Source organism: Acipenser ruthenus, chromosome 7 (genome assembly GCF_902713425.1).
Source record: "Acipenser ruthenus chromosome 7, fAciRut3.2 maternal haplotype, whole genome shotgun sequence".
Lineage (NCBI taxonomy): Eukaryota > Metazoa > Chordata > Actinopteri > Acipenseriformes > Acipenseridae > Acipenser > Acipenser ruthenus.
The window spans coordinates 59,348,967-59,363,881 of record NC_081195.1 but is presented as its reverse complement, the minus strand read 5'-3'; the positions used below and the strand labels follow the sequence as shown (position 1 = coordinate 59,363,881).

Sequence of the window (14,915 nt, the reverse complement as noted above, 5' to 3'; positions counted from 1 at the left end):
TTATGCCAAACTGTAATTATACAACCAGTCATGTTTTCTAGTGAATATGTGATGTTAGTGGGACTGTCTTGTATGTTTTGTCTTTTACTTTTTTGTACAATTTGTTCAGAGCCGTCTTAAATGAAACTGAAAACATAGTAGTAACCAAACATTTAAAGATCTAGTGAAGCCAAAAACAAAAAAAGAATTTCAAGTTGATATGAAATGATCTGGCTTGGTTGCTTAAAGTGAAAGCAAATATTATAGCCATTGTAGTCTATGATGTTTAAGGTGACTGTTGCCTTTTCTAGCTGATGTTTGCGGAAAGTATATCTAATATATTATATATATATAATTAGTTTTTAACTGGGTCAGCTTTCAATTTGATTTAGTTTTAAATTAAAACTATACTAAGATGTATAACTATAATGTATGCTTAGTCAGACATTTGAAATTACATTTTAGAATTCTGAAATATAATTTGACTGATTTTCAATTTTTTCTACATTTTAGAGAACTTTAGCCAATGTTATCTAGAAAAGAGGATGTGGTTGCTTTAATGGTCATTTCTGTTTTCAGTCAAACCAAAGTTACACAAAATTCTGCCTCTTCTTATATGGGATAATAAAGCTAACAATACACTCCCTGTTAAAGACTTGCACACAGTCCAAATGGTTGGTATGCTGGCTTTCTTGATCCTTGTTTTGCTAAAACTACCAATGCATAAAATAATTTTCTAATAATTTGTAATAATGCATTGTATTTAAAATACAGATGTATGTCTACTTTGTGCGTAAAAAAACATGCTATGTATATATGTTACGTTTGCAAGTGCTGTGCCAAGTCTTTGTAATCCTTTACTTTTTTCCCCAAACCAAGGGACCTCATAACTTGATATGGTTATTGCTTTACAAACAGTTTTTGACAGAAGGTGGCTGCTAGAGCTTAACACACACACACACACACACACGCACACACCAGTTCTGTGTGAAGGAGCTGGTTTCTGCAACTAAGCTCATGATTTATTCTTTGCTGGAGTCAGCAAATAGGCTTAAAGACATGCAGAATCATCTATCACGCCAAATATAAGGACACAATGTCTTTCAAAAGGGTTCTCCCACTCACCCAAAAGGCTTTCTAAAAGGTTCTACCTCTGGACGAAAAAAATCAGAACAATTATGACAGATTGCACGAGTCGTGAGAATGCCACAATAGCGGTTACATTTTAATATGCTTGTCTTTAGGACATGGTCAACAGAAGGTTTACATTCCCAATGTCAGAAACGGAAGATTTGCATTGTAATAGGTTGTCTTCAAACATTTGTAGAATGATAATATGAAGATTACTTGCAAGGGAATATTGTGTTTTCAAGTGCATGTCTAAAATACTTTGGTGGACTGGAAATAAAAACATGTAATAACTTTACCATCAGGAAGGTGGCCTAAGTGTACAATGCTAAAGTATGCATACCTCAGCTATACTACTTTTGGGAAAAAAATGTCAGCCACAGAATGCATATAACCTGTAGATTTTGCATGGGTTTTGTATAAATACTGTTTAAAATAGCTGCTTGCACATAATACCAGAAGAACCTCCAAAACTGCAATTTGCTTCTACACTAGATTTTAGGTTTTTTGGGGTTTTCTGAGTTGCTTTGTCTGTATTTTGATAATTGTGCATATTATGTAAAAATGTTGGTGGACCCATAAATTACCAGACTTTTTTCTAAGAAAAAAAAATAATGTTGCTTTAATGCATTTCATGAATTTTTACTCTTATATCATCGCTTGCTAGGAATAGCAAACTGCATCTGCTTTGCGTAGCTGTTGTAAGGCTTTAAACTAATATATGTATTTATTGCTTGAACTTCTGTGCATACCTTATGAAGCATTATGTCTGGCAATTGAGTCATGTATACTTTCTCATATCATACGCTCATGACTGGGAATATGATCTCCTATGTGTACAGTCAATTTTAACTGTAGCACAAAACATCTGTTAATGTATTGGTGGATACCTTTTTGTTTTATTTATCTTTTTTGAGGTAAACTAATTTTTGATACTTTTCATTACTGTGTACTGTATTCATACATTAAATTCTGTGACATTAGAAGTCATGGTTGAGAATTGTAACAGCTGTTATTTGTTCTGTATTCATGGCTTTTCACTGCTGAATAAAATAAAGGACCAAAACTAGGGTTTGAAAAGCAACTGTCTACCTCCAACATCAGGGAGTTGTACATTTTTTGTACATAGATTTTGTCTACAAAGACACAACCATGAAAACCTACTGGGCATAAGACTTTTATGCAATGTAGAGGAATTCATAGCAGAGCTGAACTGTTTGAAAAGCAATTAAAATTTCATGGTTATGTTACAAGCCTTTGTTCAAACTACCACTACCTTGAGTTTTCTTTCCATTACTGGGACTAGGGGGAACTATCGCCAGCCCAGTGGGCCTGCAACTGGTTAAGTTCATATGTGTACACAGCTCTTTGATCAAGAGCAATTCAGCCAAGAATAGGTTACATAAAAAGTTATCTTGCATTAATAACGAGTGCCCTTGGTTAAACAAAAAAAAACCTCTAAAATTGCTACATTATCCGTGAACTGAAAAGGTTTTAGTTATGTGACGTTAAATGGCATGCTTACTTAGTGCATGTCCAATGGTAGCATGTAGCGTTTGTGCAGTGGAAATTAGACTTAACTATCCAAGCATAAAGAGCAGGATGTTGTCAGATCACATCGTCTTCAAAACTGCAACTTCCTCGACCAAAGTGAAGTGCGGATTGTGTGACCTATCACCAGGGACCGGCTAATGTACAAATTGGACATTCATGTAACCTAACTGCTTCTAGGACCTCTCAGGCTGTTTTTTTGTACATTGAACAGAAAAAAGGGTAATTTCATTTGTTGTTAAAACAAATGGAGCATATAAGCCAAAAAGATGTATGTGGTGCTAAAATCCATAAGCCAGGTACAGAATAAAAAATACTGTTACTTTTCCTTTCATTTTAAAGTAAATGTATTCTCAGTTTCAAAAAAATACAGGTCCAATTGTATTTGAGCCACTGGGGCGGGGGATATCACGGTACTATGTTATATGAGTGCATTAACTCATCATTTGCTTCATGCACATCCATCATCACAATAAACATCGATACCAGGACATTTCGACCATTAGATGTATTGATGGCTGGTCTTGGTTGCCAGATCGTCTCTGTACATGTCATTATTTAGGTAATGTTGAATATATTTATAGATAAAGTAAAATTATACAGCAAGCTTCAGCCAGTGCTTTACACTGATTCTGTGGAACAGTAACATTATCCAAACTGGAGGAGTGTCCCTCAACTTTTCCACCACTTTTTATTATCGATTCATCTGCATGAATGCTTCTATATCCAAATGCCAGTCTATGCTTAATTGTTCTAATCCCTGAGCATATGTGGCAAAACTCATACTTTTTTTTTTTTTTTTTTTTACAGTTGTTTATTAAACAACACAACTGTAAAGGTATATATAAGCCTAGGCTCTGTGTTGTGGCTATGGGTATATTGAGTACTGAAAAAGAACTACCCTCATAGTGCAGACTTCAAGATAATGAAGTGACAACATCACTTAAATGGGAAGAGGTGCAATGACACTTTGGAGTTCTGCAACACATCCATTGACTCAATTCAGCACAACCTGACATTACTGTAGATTGTATTCTAATTAACAGCATGTACAGTATGAGTATCTGTTCTAGGTCACACAGAAATTATGTGGTAAATGTAATATAGTTACTTTTGTTGACGTAACCTTTCGCTACAGGTTTTAACAGTTAAAAAACACAGGAATATGCAAAGGAAACATTTCAGAGAGGGATAAAATAATTTGTATAAAACTACCAGAAAACCACTCGGAACAATACATGGTCTGCTCCTGCTTCATGCTAGTTGTTTCATGCCAGTATTTTACTACTAAAATAGTATTATTTCTTCATAGGGGTCATGCATGATAATACAGTATACAACATATGGGACATGCTGAAGCTCAGTTCTGATATGTTGTGTCTAGGTCTCCTGTTACGAAGGTCTCCTACCATTAGGGCCGTTGTAGTTCCTTGTAAATAACTCATTTAAGTCTAAATGCAAGGTTGTACATTTGGTTCAGATCTTAACTCTCAAAAAAATTGTTTGTTTTATGGTAGTAGTGTAGCTGTAGTTTAATGGTAAAAAGATAATCATCATTATGTTAAACTAAAGCCTTTCTAGATTTCTGTTTAGTTTAAATAGAGCTTTGTGGCATCTGTTTAGAGAATACCTCATCCCAGAACATCTGAGGTACTGTTTCTTACAGTAAATCCTAAACCTGAAAAGTTTCTAAACTATAATTTTTTTGCCACTTCGCTATCATTACACCTGTGTTCAACCCTGTAACTGTAGGAGCATGCATGTCAAGCAAAGAATCCTACAGTGTAACACATAACATCAGAGACTAGTGTGCTGCTCACAAACACCAAATAAAGTGAGTGAGAATACAACATGAATGTGTTGTGGTTGCAGCTGTTCTTTTATATCCTGTTGGCTTGATTGCTTACAAAATGCAATGTTATATACAGTGCAGTGAGGAGGAAATTATTTGCAATTACTATATCTTTTTTCCCTTAATGGTACAAAAAAACAACTGCAGGAAGAAATAAAGAGAAAGGAACACATTAGCAGGTAAATGGTTGAATGGGGTTAGATAAGGCTAACCGCTCAATTCCAAAATGTTCTTCCTTTTTTTTCTAGTCTCTCTTATAACACTGTGGAAAAAGCTGAGCATTATTCATGGCCTAATACCATATTGCACTTTAATACCAGTGCTTCAGATCACTCAAACTCTCGATAGACACGACAAAGGAGACTGCTATATAAGACGCTTTAATGTGGTCTTTAGACACAGCACTACAATCTGCATCAAGGCCTTTTACATTTCTTTTGGTTTGGCACAAATTGTTGCCACAATAACAAAAAAACAATAATGTATGATCCCTGCTTTCATATTTCAATAAAACATTCTGTTTCTGGACTCCAAACAAGACAATTTGAAAATGTAAACCTTTCTTTGTTTCATTCCTCCATTTGGTCATTCTAACTGTGTTGTAGTTCTGCAGAACTAAACTTCATGTAATCATGTGACCCATAGGACTCACTGTGGTGTCTTGTTTTGCTTGCAACTGTTTCTCGGAGTTAGATTTCCCAAGAACTCCTTTTGGAAAATGGAAAATGTCTCGTCTCCTTTGAGCCATGTGATTATTTTATTGTACCAGATAACCATGCAGCCCAAGCATGGGGCAAGCTGAAAAGAGTTCCCCATATGAATCTATTGATTTTGAAAACTATAATTATAAACTACTACTTTAATGAAGTGGGTTTCTTGTACCACCGATATATAGCTAAAGAGAATGCTGCGTTCAAGGTCATTTCTACATAATTCATTTAGTACAGTATTTTAATTTTAGATTAATTACGTGTTGTACTTTTATATAAAGAATGGAACATACCCTGTTCTCCTTAAATATATTTTTGTTAAAAAAAATAAAAAATAAAAAAAAATAGTGTGAAAATACAAAGAAGTTTAGAAATGCTGATATTGCTGAATCTGTGCCTGTGGCGGGACTTTCATTTTTCACACCTAGTTCAAGTTAATAATAATAAAGGCAGAGTCTGTTACTCCAATACTGTAGCTATCTTAACTTGAACTTGCAGTAAGACAATAACCTCTATAGCCCCCCCCCCCCCCACTATATATAAATAAAACAAAAAATAAAGAATACAAATAAAACTTTTCATAAATGAACACAGTACAGTATTGAAATTACAGAGGCTCTCTGTGCCTGAATACAGCTCAGTAATTTAAGTGGCAGGAATGAAATATTTCAAGGGCCTCCACTATCAATTTCAATACATTTCATGGAAATCAGATCAAGGCCTAATTGCCAATTCATCTGAATTTATTAAAAAGAGATTTCAATTACATACCGCCATTGAATTTTGATGCATCAAATTAAATTAGGACACTCGATTGCATCTCTGCCTTAAATCCAGGCATATTTAAAAGGCTTTTTTGTAACTTCTGAAGAGGAACTTTCTGTTCGGTAAACTTCTAAAAATTCAACATTAGTGAGAAATAGTAGGTTAAATCACTTACTGGCGATTTTTAATGACATTTCAGTGTTTCTCATATAATTACTCTTCATCTAAGATATCCCGTAATGATGTTGGACATTCTTGGTTCAGGCTCACTGGCTTGCTTCATTAGCATGTCATTCCCATTTCACATCATAAGATTTAATTGTAATGCTGAATATGCACAGCTCTCCACAGAAGTCTAATCAAAGTGGATTCACTTATATTATTAATATCAAAAATCAGTCTGCTTGCTATTTTTATAAATAAAAGAATCCAGATACATACATCAGCTGTCATTTATTAGTATGTTACTGGCATATCTGCCAGACACAGCCCTATCACTGTTATTTTCATCAAGATTAAAACCCTTCTACATTAAATATACATACTAATTCCTCCATAAAGTAATCAGATTACCAAGCAGGTGACATTGTACACTGGAATTCAAAGGATTCGCTGTAATGAACCGGAAAAGGTGTGCACATGGGCAGACAAAGAAAGAAAGAAAGAAAGAAAGAAGGGATTATGGCTTTATATTAGAAAAACACCATTAGCTTTTATGTTCGGTATCTACACAAAACTGTATCCTATCGATAAGGTTTTAGTTCACCAAAGACTGTTATTTATATTGCTGTGCCAGTATAGACCATTCCCCAAATCTGGTAAGAGATATAGATATTATAGTATTGATGCTAATCCAGTCCTTTTTCAAATGTATTATTCCTCATACCACGTCATGCAACCTTCAGAAAGTTCAGGAAACCTTACCAAATGATCTTAAATGGCAATCCAGAGGCACTTCAATGGCAAGGCAATGGTTCTGTACTATGGAGCAATGGTAACAACCAACAAAATGGTATGAACTGTACCAACCACTGTATCGGGATCCATTGTGTTGCCATTGCTGGTAATGCTGTGGTCGATGGTTCTGCTAGGTTTTCTTAAGGGTAAAACCCTGGTATTATAATGATGTCCCTCAAGGTGTCCCCCTAAATGGTCTCTGCTATTTAAATTATTTACAAAGCATGAGTGCACCAGTAAATTCACAGAACTGTAAAAGACTAAGTAGCAACATGATACAATTTAGCAAATAGTACACAACAGAACCCAGCACTGTTGCAAGATATTTAATCTGTTACACACACATAGATACATAGATACCCCCCACCCCAGCAAACTACAGAAATAAAACAAGGAAACAACTAGCAAAAAGGTGTGTCGAATCAGAAGTCTGATTTGCTCAACTCAAACGAATCTCATTCTATGAGTATGCCACTCCTGGATTGATTAGCTCCATGACAGTCTGGGTTCAGATTTTCTTGCATTTGATGTTTTTAAACAATTTATATTTGTTATCATATCAAAGGAAGGCGTGTGGTTTTTCAAAAGGGAAAGGCGAACACGGTGCCGAAGGCTCTTCCAGCATTGCATTTCTTATTCTATTTTATCTTTCTTGGTTTTGACTAATGTCAGTAACAGCTAACGGTAATAAACTGCTTGTTAGAGCTTGCTGTTGCCTTGAAGCACTGGCTTTGATACATTGTCAGCCAATTGGAGGCATTTCCTGATTACTTTGCCAAACTGCATGTTTATTGATTGCAAGTTAATAAAGCACAAGACAACTTCACAGCTTCATTTAAACAAACAGTTGTCTTTGATGTGAAAGTGATACATTGCAGTAAACGCAGAACAATATAAGTATAGTAGTGGTACTTCATTCCTGTAGATAAAACACACAGAGAAAGGGTTCCGGAAAATATAGTTACATGTCTCCACGTGTTGCTGCAGCTGTTTAAATAATGTACCTTCCATTTTTCTTTTCATTGTTAACATCCTGACAACTTTTACACATAACTTTCAATTCAGTTTCAAAGCTCTTTTCAAAATGGCTGCTCGAGTGCACTGGGGTTTGAGATCTGTCCTCTAAATGAACAAAAAAACTAAAAAAACATAACAATAAGTACTCTGGGTTTCTGTTCTGTACAACATCATGGATTGTTATTGCTGTGTTACCTGGTTGACAATGTGGGCAATCCTCACACTATCGGTGCACTAGAGCGGCCATTTTGAAAAGAGCTTTAAAACAGACTTTAAAGTTATAAGTGTTATCAATGAAAAGAGAAATTACAGGTACATTATTTAAACAGTTGTAGCAACATGTGGGGACGTGCAATGCTATATTTTTTGGAACCCTGCTACTAACTCTTTTAAGCACTTAAAACTACAGTATCCACTAATACCAGAGCAAACAGGTGTGCTTGCATTGTGGTCTCAAGCAGGTACATTCTCTTACCATGACATTCCACTGATTTTACAGCAGTAGTTATTACAAACTTAAAGATACATGATGATCTGTATACATTTCAATTAATTTGTTACATGAAGAGAATTTGTTGGAATTGATAGAATTATATGAAAACACAGATAGATTTAAGTTTTAGAAAGATTACAATAGGATTACCTGACATACCTCAAGCATTCCAAGCTTTGATTTGTTTTAAGTTGTTCATTTTACCTAGATGTACAGATTCGAATGGTAACATTTAATGAGGGTATTTTTTTTTGTTATCCTTCACTCAAATATAGAAACAGCTGCAGATTATAACCTTTTAGTAGAGGTAATACATTTGCCCAAACTGTACACGGAGCTTGGACTAGGAAAGCGGCCCTATTAGTTTACAGAATATATGTTCTGTGGATTAATTCTCTGTAAACATTCTTAAAAAAGCAAACAAAACTGATAGTTTGCAAGCCAAAGCTAGAATCTGTTAATGTATGTAGAGTTAATTAACAGAGGTGGAGAAAATTACAATGAAAGTTCTATTTTATAAGAAATAAAGACATAGCTGTAGGGGGAATATTAATAATGTAGTGCATGTTATTTCATGATCGGCTTTTTCATATTGACAATATGTTATCATATGGCATTGCCAAATGGTCAGAGCTGCTAGCGTTTTCCAGTTTTCAACTGGACATGCTGGTTCAAAAGTTGGAAATTCTGGTTGTATATTGCTGTTATGCTGAACTAACTGTATGCCAATTGTAATTTACTGTTGTCTGTGGAACTAAAGGTTTGTGGGAGCTCTAGGTCGTTGTCAATGGGCAGGGATGCGCCACTCATATCAGACCTGACTGAAGCATTTGCACTTTCGCCTCTTGCAAATAAACCAATTCATTTTGAGAACGCACTTTGTGTGTGACGGTTATTGGACCTAGATTGACAGATGAGGGTCGACCCAAGAAAACCTCTACAAACCCCCCCCCCCCATTAACATCACTGCAAGGTGTTGTACATCTCATTATCAGGTCCTTGTCGGTGATTATGCTACAGAGGATGACATATGTAGTTTGAAGGAAACAGTTGCAGTATATGTTATATTGGTAGGGCTGTACATTCATAGCATTGTAGTGAAGCCGTTTTTAATAGCCTTAACTTATTATTGTGATGAACAGGAGATGTGCATGGAATTCAAATAAATGCTGCTCTATTTACATCCTTGTTTAGTGTTAATTTTGTAGGAGTCGGAATGAAACATTTGCCCTGGGCTCCCTCTCAGGTCGTGTCGAATCTGTTTACAGAGCATTGGCTAGTCTACCATGTCGTGTGGTACTTTTATTACTTATTAGAAGATGCCAGTGGCGTTCTCCCAGTTTTCACATATTTGAAATAATAAGTAAATACAGTGTATTGATTGTTCAGTCAAAGCAGATCATGCTTGCTTCAGTACCAGGGATTTTTTTTCTCCTGTCATTCTTGTGGTTTTAGCCTTTCTTGGATCTTTCCCAAAAATGAATGATGTCAAAATGCATTACGAACATCAAAACATTTCTGTTTACAACATCGCAGTCATGTCAATTAAATCTGATAAATTATTCAAACATTTATCTTCCTAGCTGTGGGAATTTTTAATCAAGCTTCATATTTGCTTTAAATTAGCACTGTCAAGTGCACATTTGTAAAAAAAATCCCTCAAATCATTAAAGATTTATCAATTGAAATCGTTTCTGACTATTCTCCAGTTAATTTGCTAGATTGAATTTAACAACACTTGGCTTAAATTCAAATTTTGAACAAAGTTTCTGTTCCGAAAACTGGATATTTTATATTATTTACAATGGAGTCCTAAGCGTGATTCAAAGGGCTTTCACTCCTTCTTAGCTGAGTCCTCACTAGATATATCTGTTCTGATGTAGGCCTAAATCTCTTGAAATGTCTGAGGCTGTGTGAATTAAGGATACAATCTCAGATGCCTCCAGCTCTCTGTGCTTTCCAATACACAATTGATTAAGTATATCAAGCATCAAAAGAAACTTATCACTATTATAACACATTTATTTTCGAAAAAAATAAGGTATATAAATGATGGACATTGGTGAAATATTTTGGCTTCTTTTTAATCACTCGATCATTCATCCTTAACCATAACACGCATGAGTGACTATAACTGAAGCATATGCACTTAATCACCTAATTAGTGAGACAGTTGATTGGACACTGGATATGGAGTGATTTCAGCTGTTGAATTGCAAGCAATAAAATGAAGAAAATCACAGAAAAAAAACAATATGTCACGTCTGTCAAGAGAGCAGCTCCTTCGTGCAATCGGCATGTTGGAGGCTGGACTAGGGCAGCGTACTGTGGCTCGTCGTCTTGGGTGCTCACAGACAGCAATTTCAAACCTGGCGAGACAGTATAACCAGACACACTCTGCCAATGACAGGCCACAAACTGAGAGACCAAGAGTCACAACACCTGCCCAAGATCGACAGATCATTTTGCAGCATCTTCGTGATGTCAATTGTTAATCAGCACAATAAAAAGTCACTGCACCTGCTCTAAAACAGAGTTTGTCATTTTTCAATCACATCTAGTGAATTTTATCCAAATATAAGAGATACTTTTCTTTTGATGCTCAAATATAAGTGATACGTTTCTTTTGATGCTCAAATATAAGTGATACATTTCTTTTGATGCTCAAATATAAGTGATATGTTTCTTTTGATGTTCAGTATAGATCAAGTTCAGACAGAATAACACACTTGGTATTAGTTTCCATTTGCATGGCATTATGAAAATAGAACTCATTCCCAGTGGGTTTATCCCCTATAAATATATTTAAATAGATAAATAAATCAATAAATTAAAAGCTGTATCTCAATGTTTTTAAATGTGTTTGTCTCACTTCTCTTAACATACACCAGTGTGAGTTTTCTCCCTTCAGGGATAGCCCCAATCTGACACATATTATATTTAAATGAGGTATTTGACATCTACTTCTGTGTCTTTAATGGACAAGCCAGAGAATTATTCCCCTGCTTTTTTAAGGTTTGGTAAGAACACACTTGTATCTGGGTCGAAAGGGTGCTGATTTGAATGTTTGCTAAGGACAAACACCTGGACACACTTCACACTGTCAGGATCATGTGTGTGCAGACTCTGTGCTGGTGGATCTGCTGAACTTCAAGTGAGATGTGAATCACAGACTGTGTATGCTTGGGGTGCAGCAGAGCGCCTGCAGCTCCCACAGAGCTCATCCTGCATTCACTCTAAGTTCTTCTTGAATTCATTCTAAATGTGTTTGCAGTTGACAGAAGTGCCCTTTCAGTGTTCAAAGCTGTCCAGTGTTGCATGTTTTCCTTTTCTGTTGTTATGTGTGTTTACAGCTCAGTGCAACTGTTTTAATACACCATTTAAAATGTGGGATAAGACCTCAGATAGCTGCTTAAGTGCCAGGTACACTTGTGCCAATCTACCTTTTTAGCTGAACCAAATATTCAGCTGCAAGATATTAATTTATTTAATAAATAATAATAATAAAAACAATAAAACATTGTATTGTATATAAATTGGTGCCCTAGAAAATTATTCAGGTGTACAAATTAGTCAGCTAAGAGTCTTGCAGATCAGTGGAGTGAATTGCCAGTAGACATGTTTACTTTTTTTTTATTACTATTATTATTTTTTATTCCTTATAATCATGATGATGACACTGTAGTTTCTCATTGGGCCTGGCGATAAACATAGTAAAAGAAAAAAAGGATGCCCTTTGTAAATCCACTGAAAAAAGGAAATCGGAAATAAATAATAATAATAAAAAAATCCTGAATTTAATTTAAAGTGATCATATTGGGCTGTAGTCAGGTAGTTTCTATTGAAGGAAGTGTCATATCTGACCTGAGAATGACCCCTCTGACTTTAAGCAGTATTGAAAGTGTCGTATGGTAAAATTATTTAAGATAAATAGACATTTTTTCACAAGCTGAGGAGTGTGAAGTCTTCATGGTTTATTGTCATTATAAATCAAGTTTGAGAAATCAACCAATCACCATTTAGGATTTATCATTTGAAGAAGTTTACAATTGCTGTTTTCATTTGTTGTCAGTGTACGTCCCTCAATTCCCCTTGATAAACACCACCTACTAAAGTGTTGTATAATAACAAAACATTAAAACTGAAAATTCAACAAGAAAGTGATACAAAACCATGTGTAACCATTTTACTAACCCTAAATTAAAACCAGAATTTGGAGAAAAAATATATATAATAATAGTAAATGCTTCATTACTTCTTTTCAACTGTATTCTTGTTGTATTTTGATCCTTTTAAATGTTTGTAATTATTATAATGACTGCAGAAATCCACATTAATTGTTTACAGGAGGAATAACCAGTTTTAAAATATAACATGCATCTATTTATAACATTCATCTGTGTATAACTTGCACTGTGCATCATGTATAAGGCACATGCCTGAGAGAACTGAACACCCCTATATATATATTCTTGTTATAGTCCTAATATACCGTGCAGCTTGTGTAAAAAGTCCAAAATGTATTAAAAGGTGTGTATTATATTGAGAAAGCTATGGTATAATATTCAAAAAACATAGTGCTGGCAATCTTATTAAATTGAAGACTCGCACTGCTTTTTGTAGTTAAATTGTACTTAAAGTGAGTTAACATTTTGAATCGTTTGTTTCAAGTTTTGTAATATCAACTTTTTATACCCTTAAAATAAAGGTGGAGCTGTCTAATGTGTTGTGCCTCCTGTCTTATAAAAACACTGAACCAATTATTTTAAATCACATTTAACAAAATGAATAAGAAATAATAAACATGCTTTTCATGCTGCAAGAAGTCATTATTACTTAAGTTATATAAATCTGTAAATTGTAACTGCTGATTGTATGCTTTAAATTGCAAATGCATGTTTATTAGCATCATTTTGTAAAATAAATAAATATCTAAAAACATTATTTAAATTATGCAATTATAACAGAATTTGTATTTTATAAATAAATAACAATAATAATTCACACAAAATGGTTATGACGCAGTCTCGGGAACCCCTACTGTTTTCAGTTCAAATTCAAATTTGTTTAATTACATTTCTGCCTCTGCCTGGCCCTATGAGCTTTCTCTTGTATTTAGATTTCCTTCGTGTGCTGGGCTGTGTTGAATTGGGAGGCTGATTAGAAACGTGTGTTAAGTATATGGCTCCACGCCTATAAGATAGTATTAGCTGGCAAAAAGTGTCTTAGAACGCCAGCTGTTCTAAGCACCAGCCATCTAAGGGCCACACGTCCACGAGCATTCTGAGCTGTGGCAGTCTAAGGGCCACACGTCCACGGGCATTCTGAGCTGTGGCAGTCTGAGGGCCACAAGTACACGGGCATTCTGAGCTGTGGCAGTCTAAGGGCCACACGTCCACGAGCATTCTGAGCTGTGGCAGTCTAAGGGCCACACGTCCACGAGCATTCTGAGCTGTGGCAGTCTAAGGGCCTCACGTCCATGGGCATTCTGAGCTGTGGCAGTCTAAGGGTAGAGGTGGGGGCACTGCTGTTGTCGGGTTACATGACATAACAGCGAGTCCAAGACCGCGCCAACATCACCGCGAGTTTGATTTTGTTGTTTGGAATTAAAATGTTGTAGTCAGATAATTTCCCTTTATGTACTTGCTGGGAAAGTAGTTTTTATTATTATTATTATTATTATTATTATTATTATTATTATTATTATTATTATTATTATTATTATTATAGTACTACTGCTATTCAGGGTCAGTACACTATTTCTAATTAAAGGGTCTATTAAAAGACCCTTACAAATACATCACAGAGATATTTACATCCGCTAATATTTTTTAATTGTCAAAGGCGCCAGCTTGATCCAATTCTTCCAGTGACATTGTGAGACTTGCAGCTCTTCCCCATTCCCTGAATCTGAGTTCTGAGCAGAAGCTTTTATTATTATTATTATTATTATTATTATTATTATTATTATTATTATTATTAAATTGTGCATTCATATCTTTATTTGAATGAGTCTTCCACCCTCAAGGTCTCGGCGTATATTGCAATTGGCCAATATCCACAGTTGTTTGTCAAAGGTATCCCAATGTATACTTCTGATGCACACATTAAATGGTGATTTCTTTTTTCTTTGAACATATATTTATTCAGGGCTGGAAGAGCACAACACAAACAAAGCAGTACATAACTGTAACAAGCTGAACTGACAGTTTTTTGTTTTGGAACTTTTTTTATATTAGAAAATAGAAGAATAGGGAGATTTTAGGAATGTATCATCTACATATATTTACCATAAATAAATAGGGGTGTTTAGAGGAATGTACTATATACATGTATTCAACAATAATTGTAGGGTTTGTAAACTTTGGACGACTACTGTATACACACACACACGGTATAAATCTATTCTCCAGCAGTTTACGGGATTACATTTTTAGGTGTCCTGCCAAACGGGGAAACAAAC

At 35.1% G+C, this 14,915-nt stretch overlaps 1 protein-coding gene across 13 annotated transcripts in view; it reads left to right on the top strand.

Moving 5' to 3' along the window:
• Nucleotides 1-2,187, top strand: part of LOC117415762 (forkhead box protein P2) — a 157,295-nt gene extending 155,108 nt beyond the window's left edge. For all 13 annotated transcript variants that reach the window (XM_034026547.3, XM_034026549.3, XM_034026545.3 and 10 more), the window contains one exon: nucleotides 1-2,187. This exon is cut by the window's left edge and continues 1,319 nt beyond it. The gene's annotated coding sequence lies outside the window, so the exon portion shown is untranslated.
• Nucleotides 2,188-14,915: the final 12,728 nt, after the last annotated feature.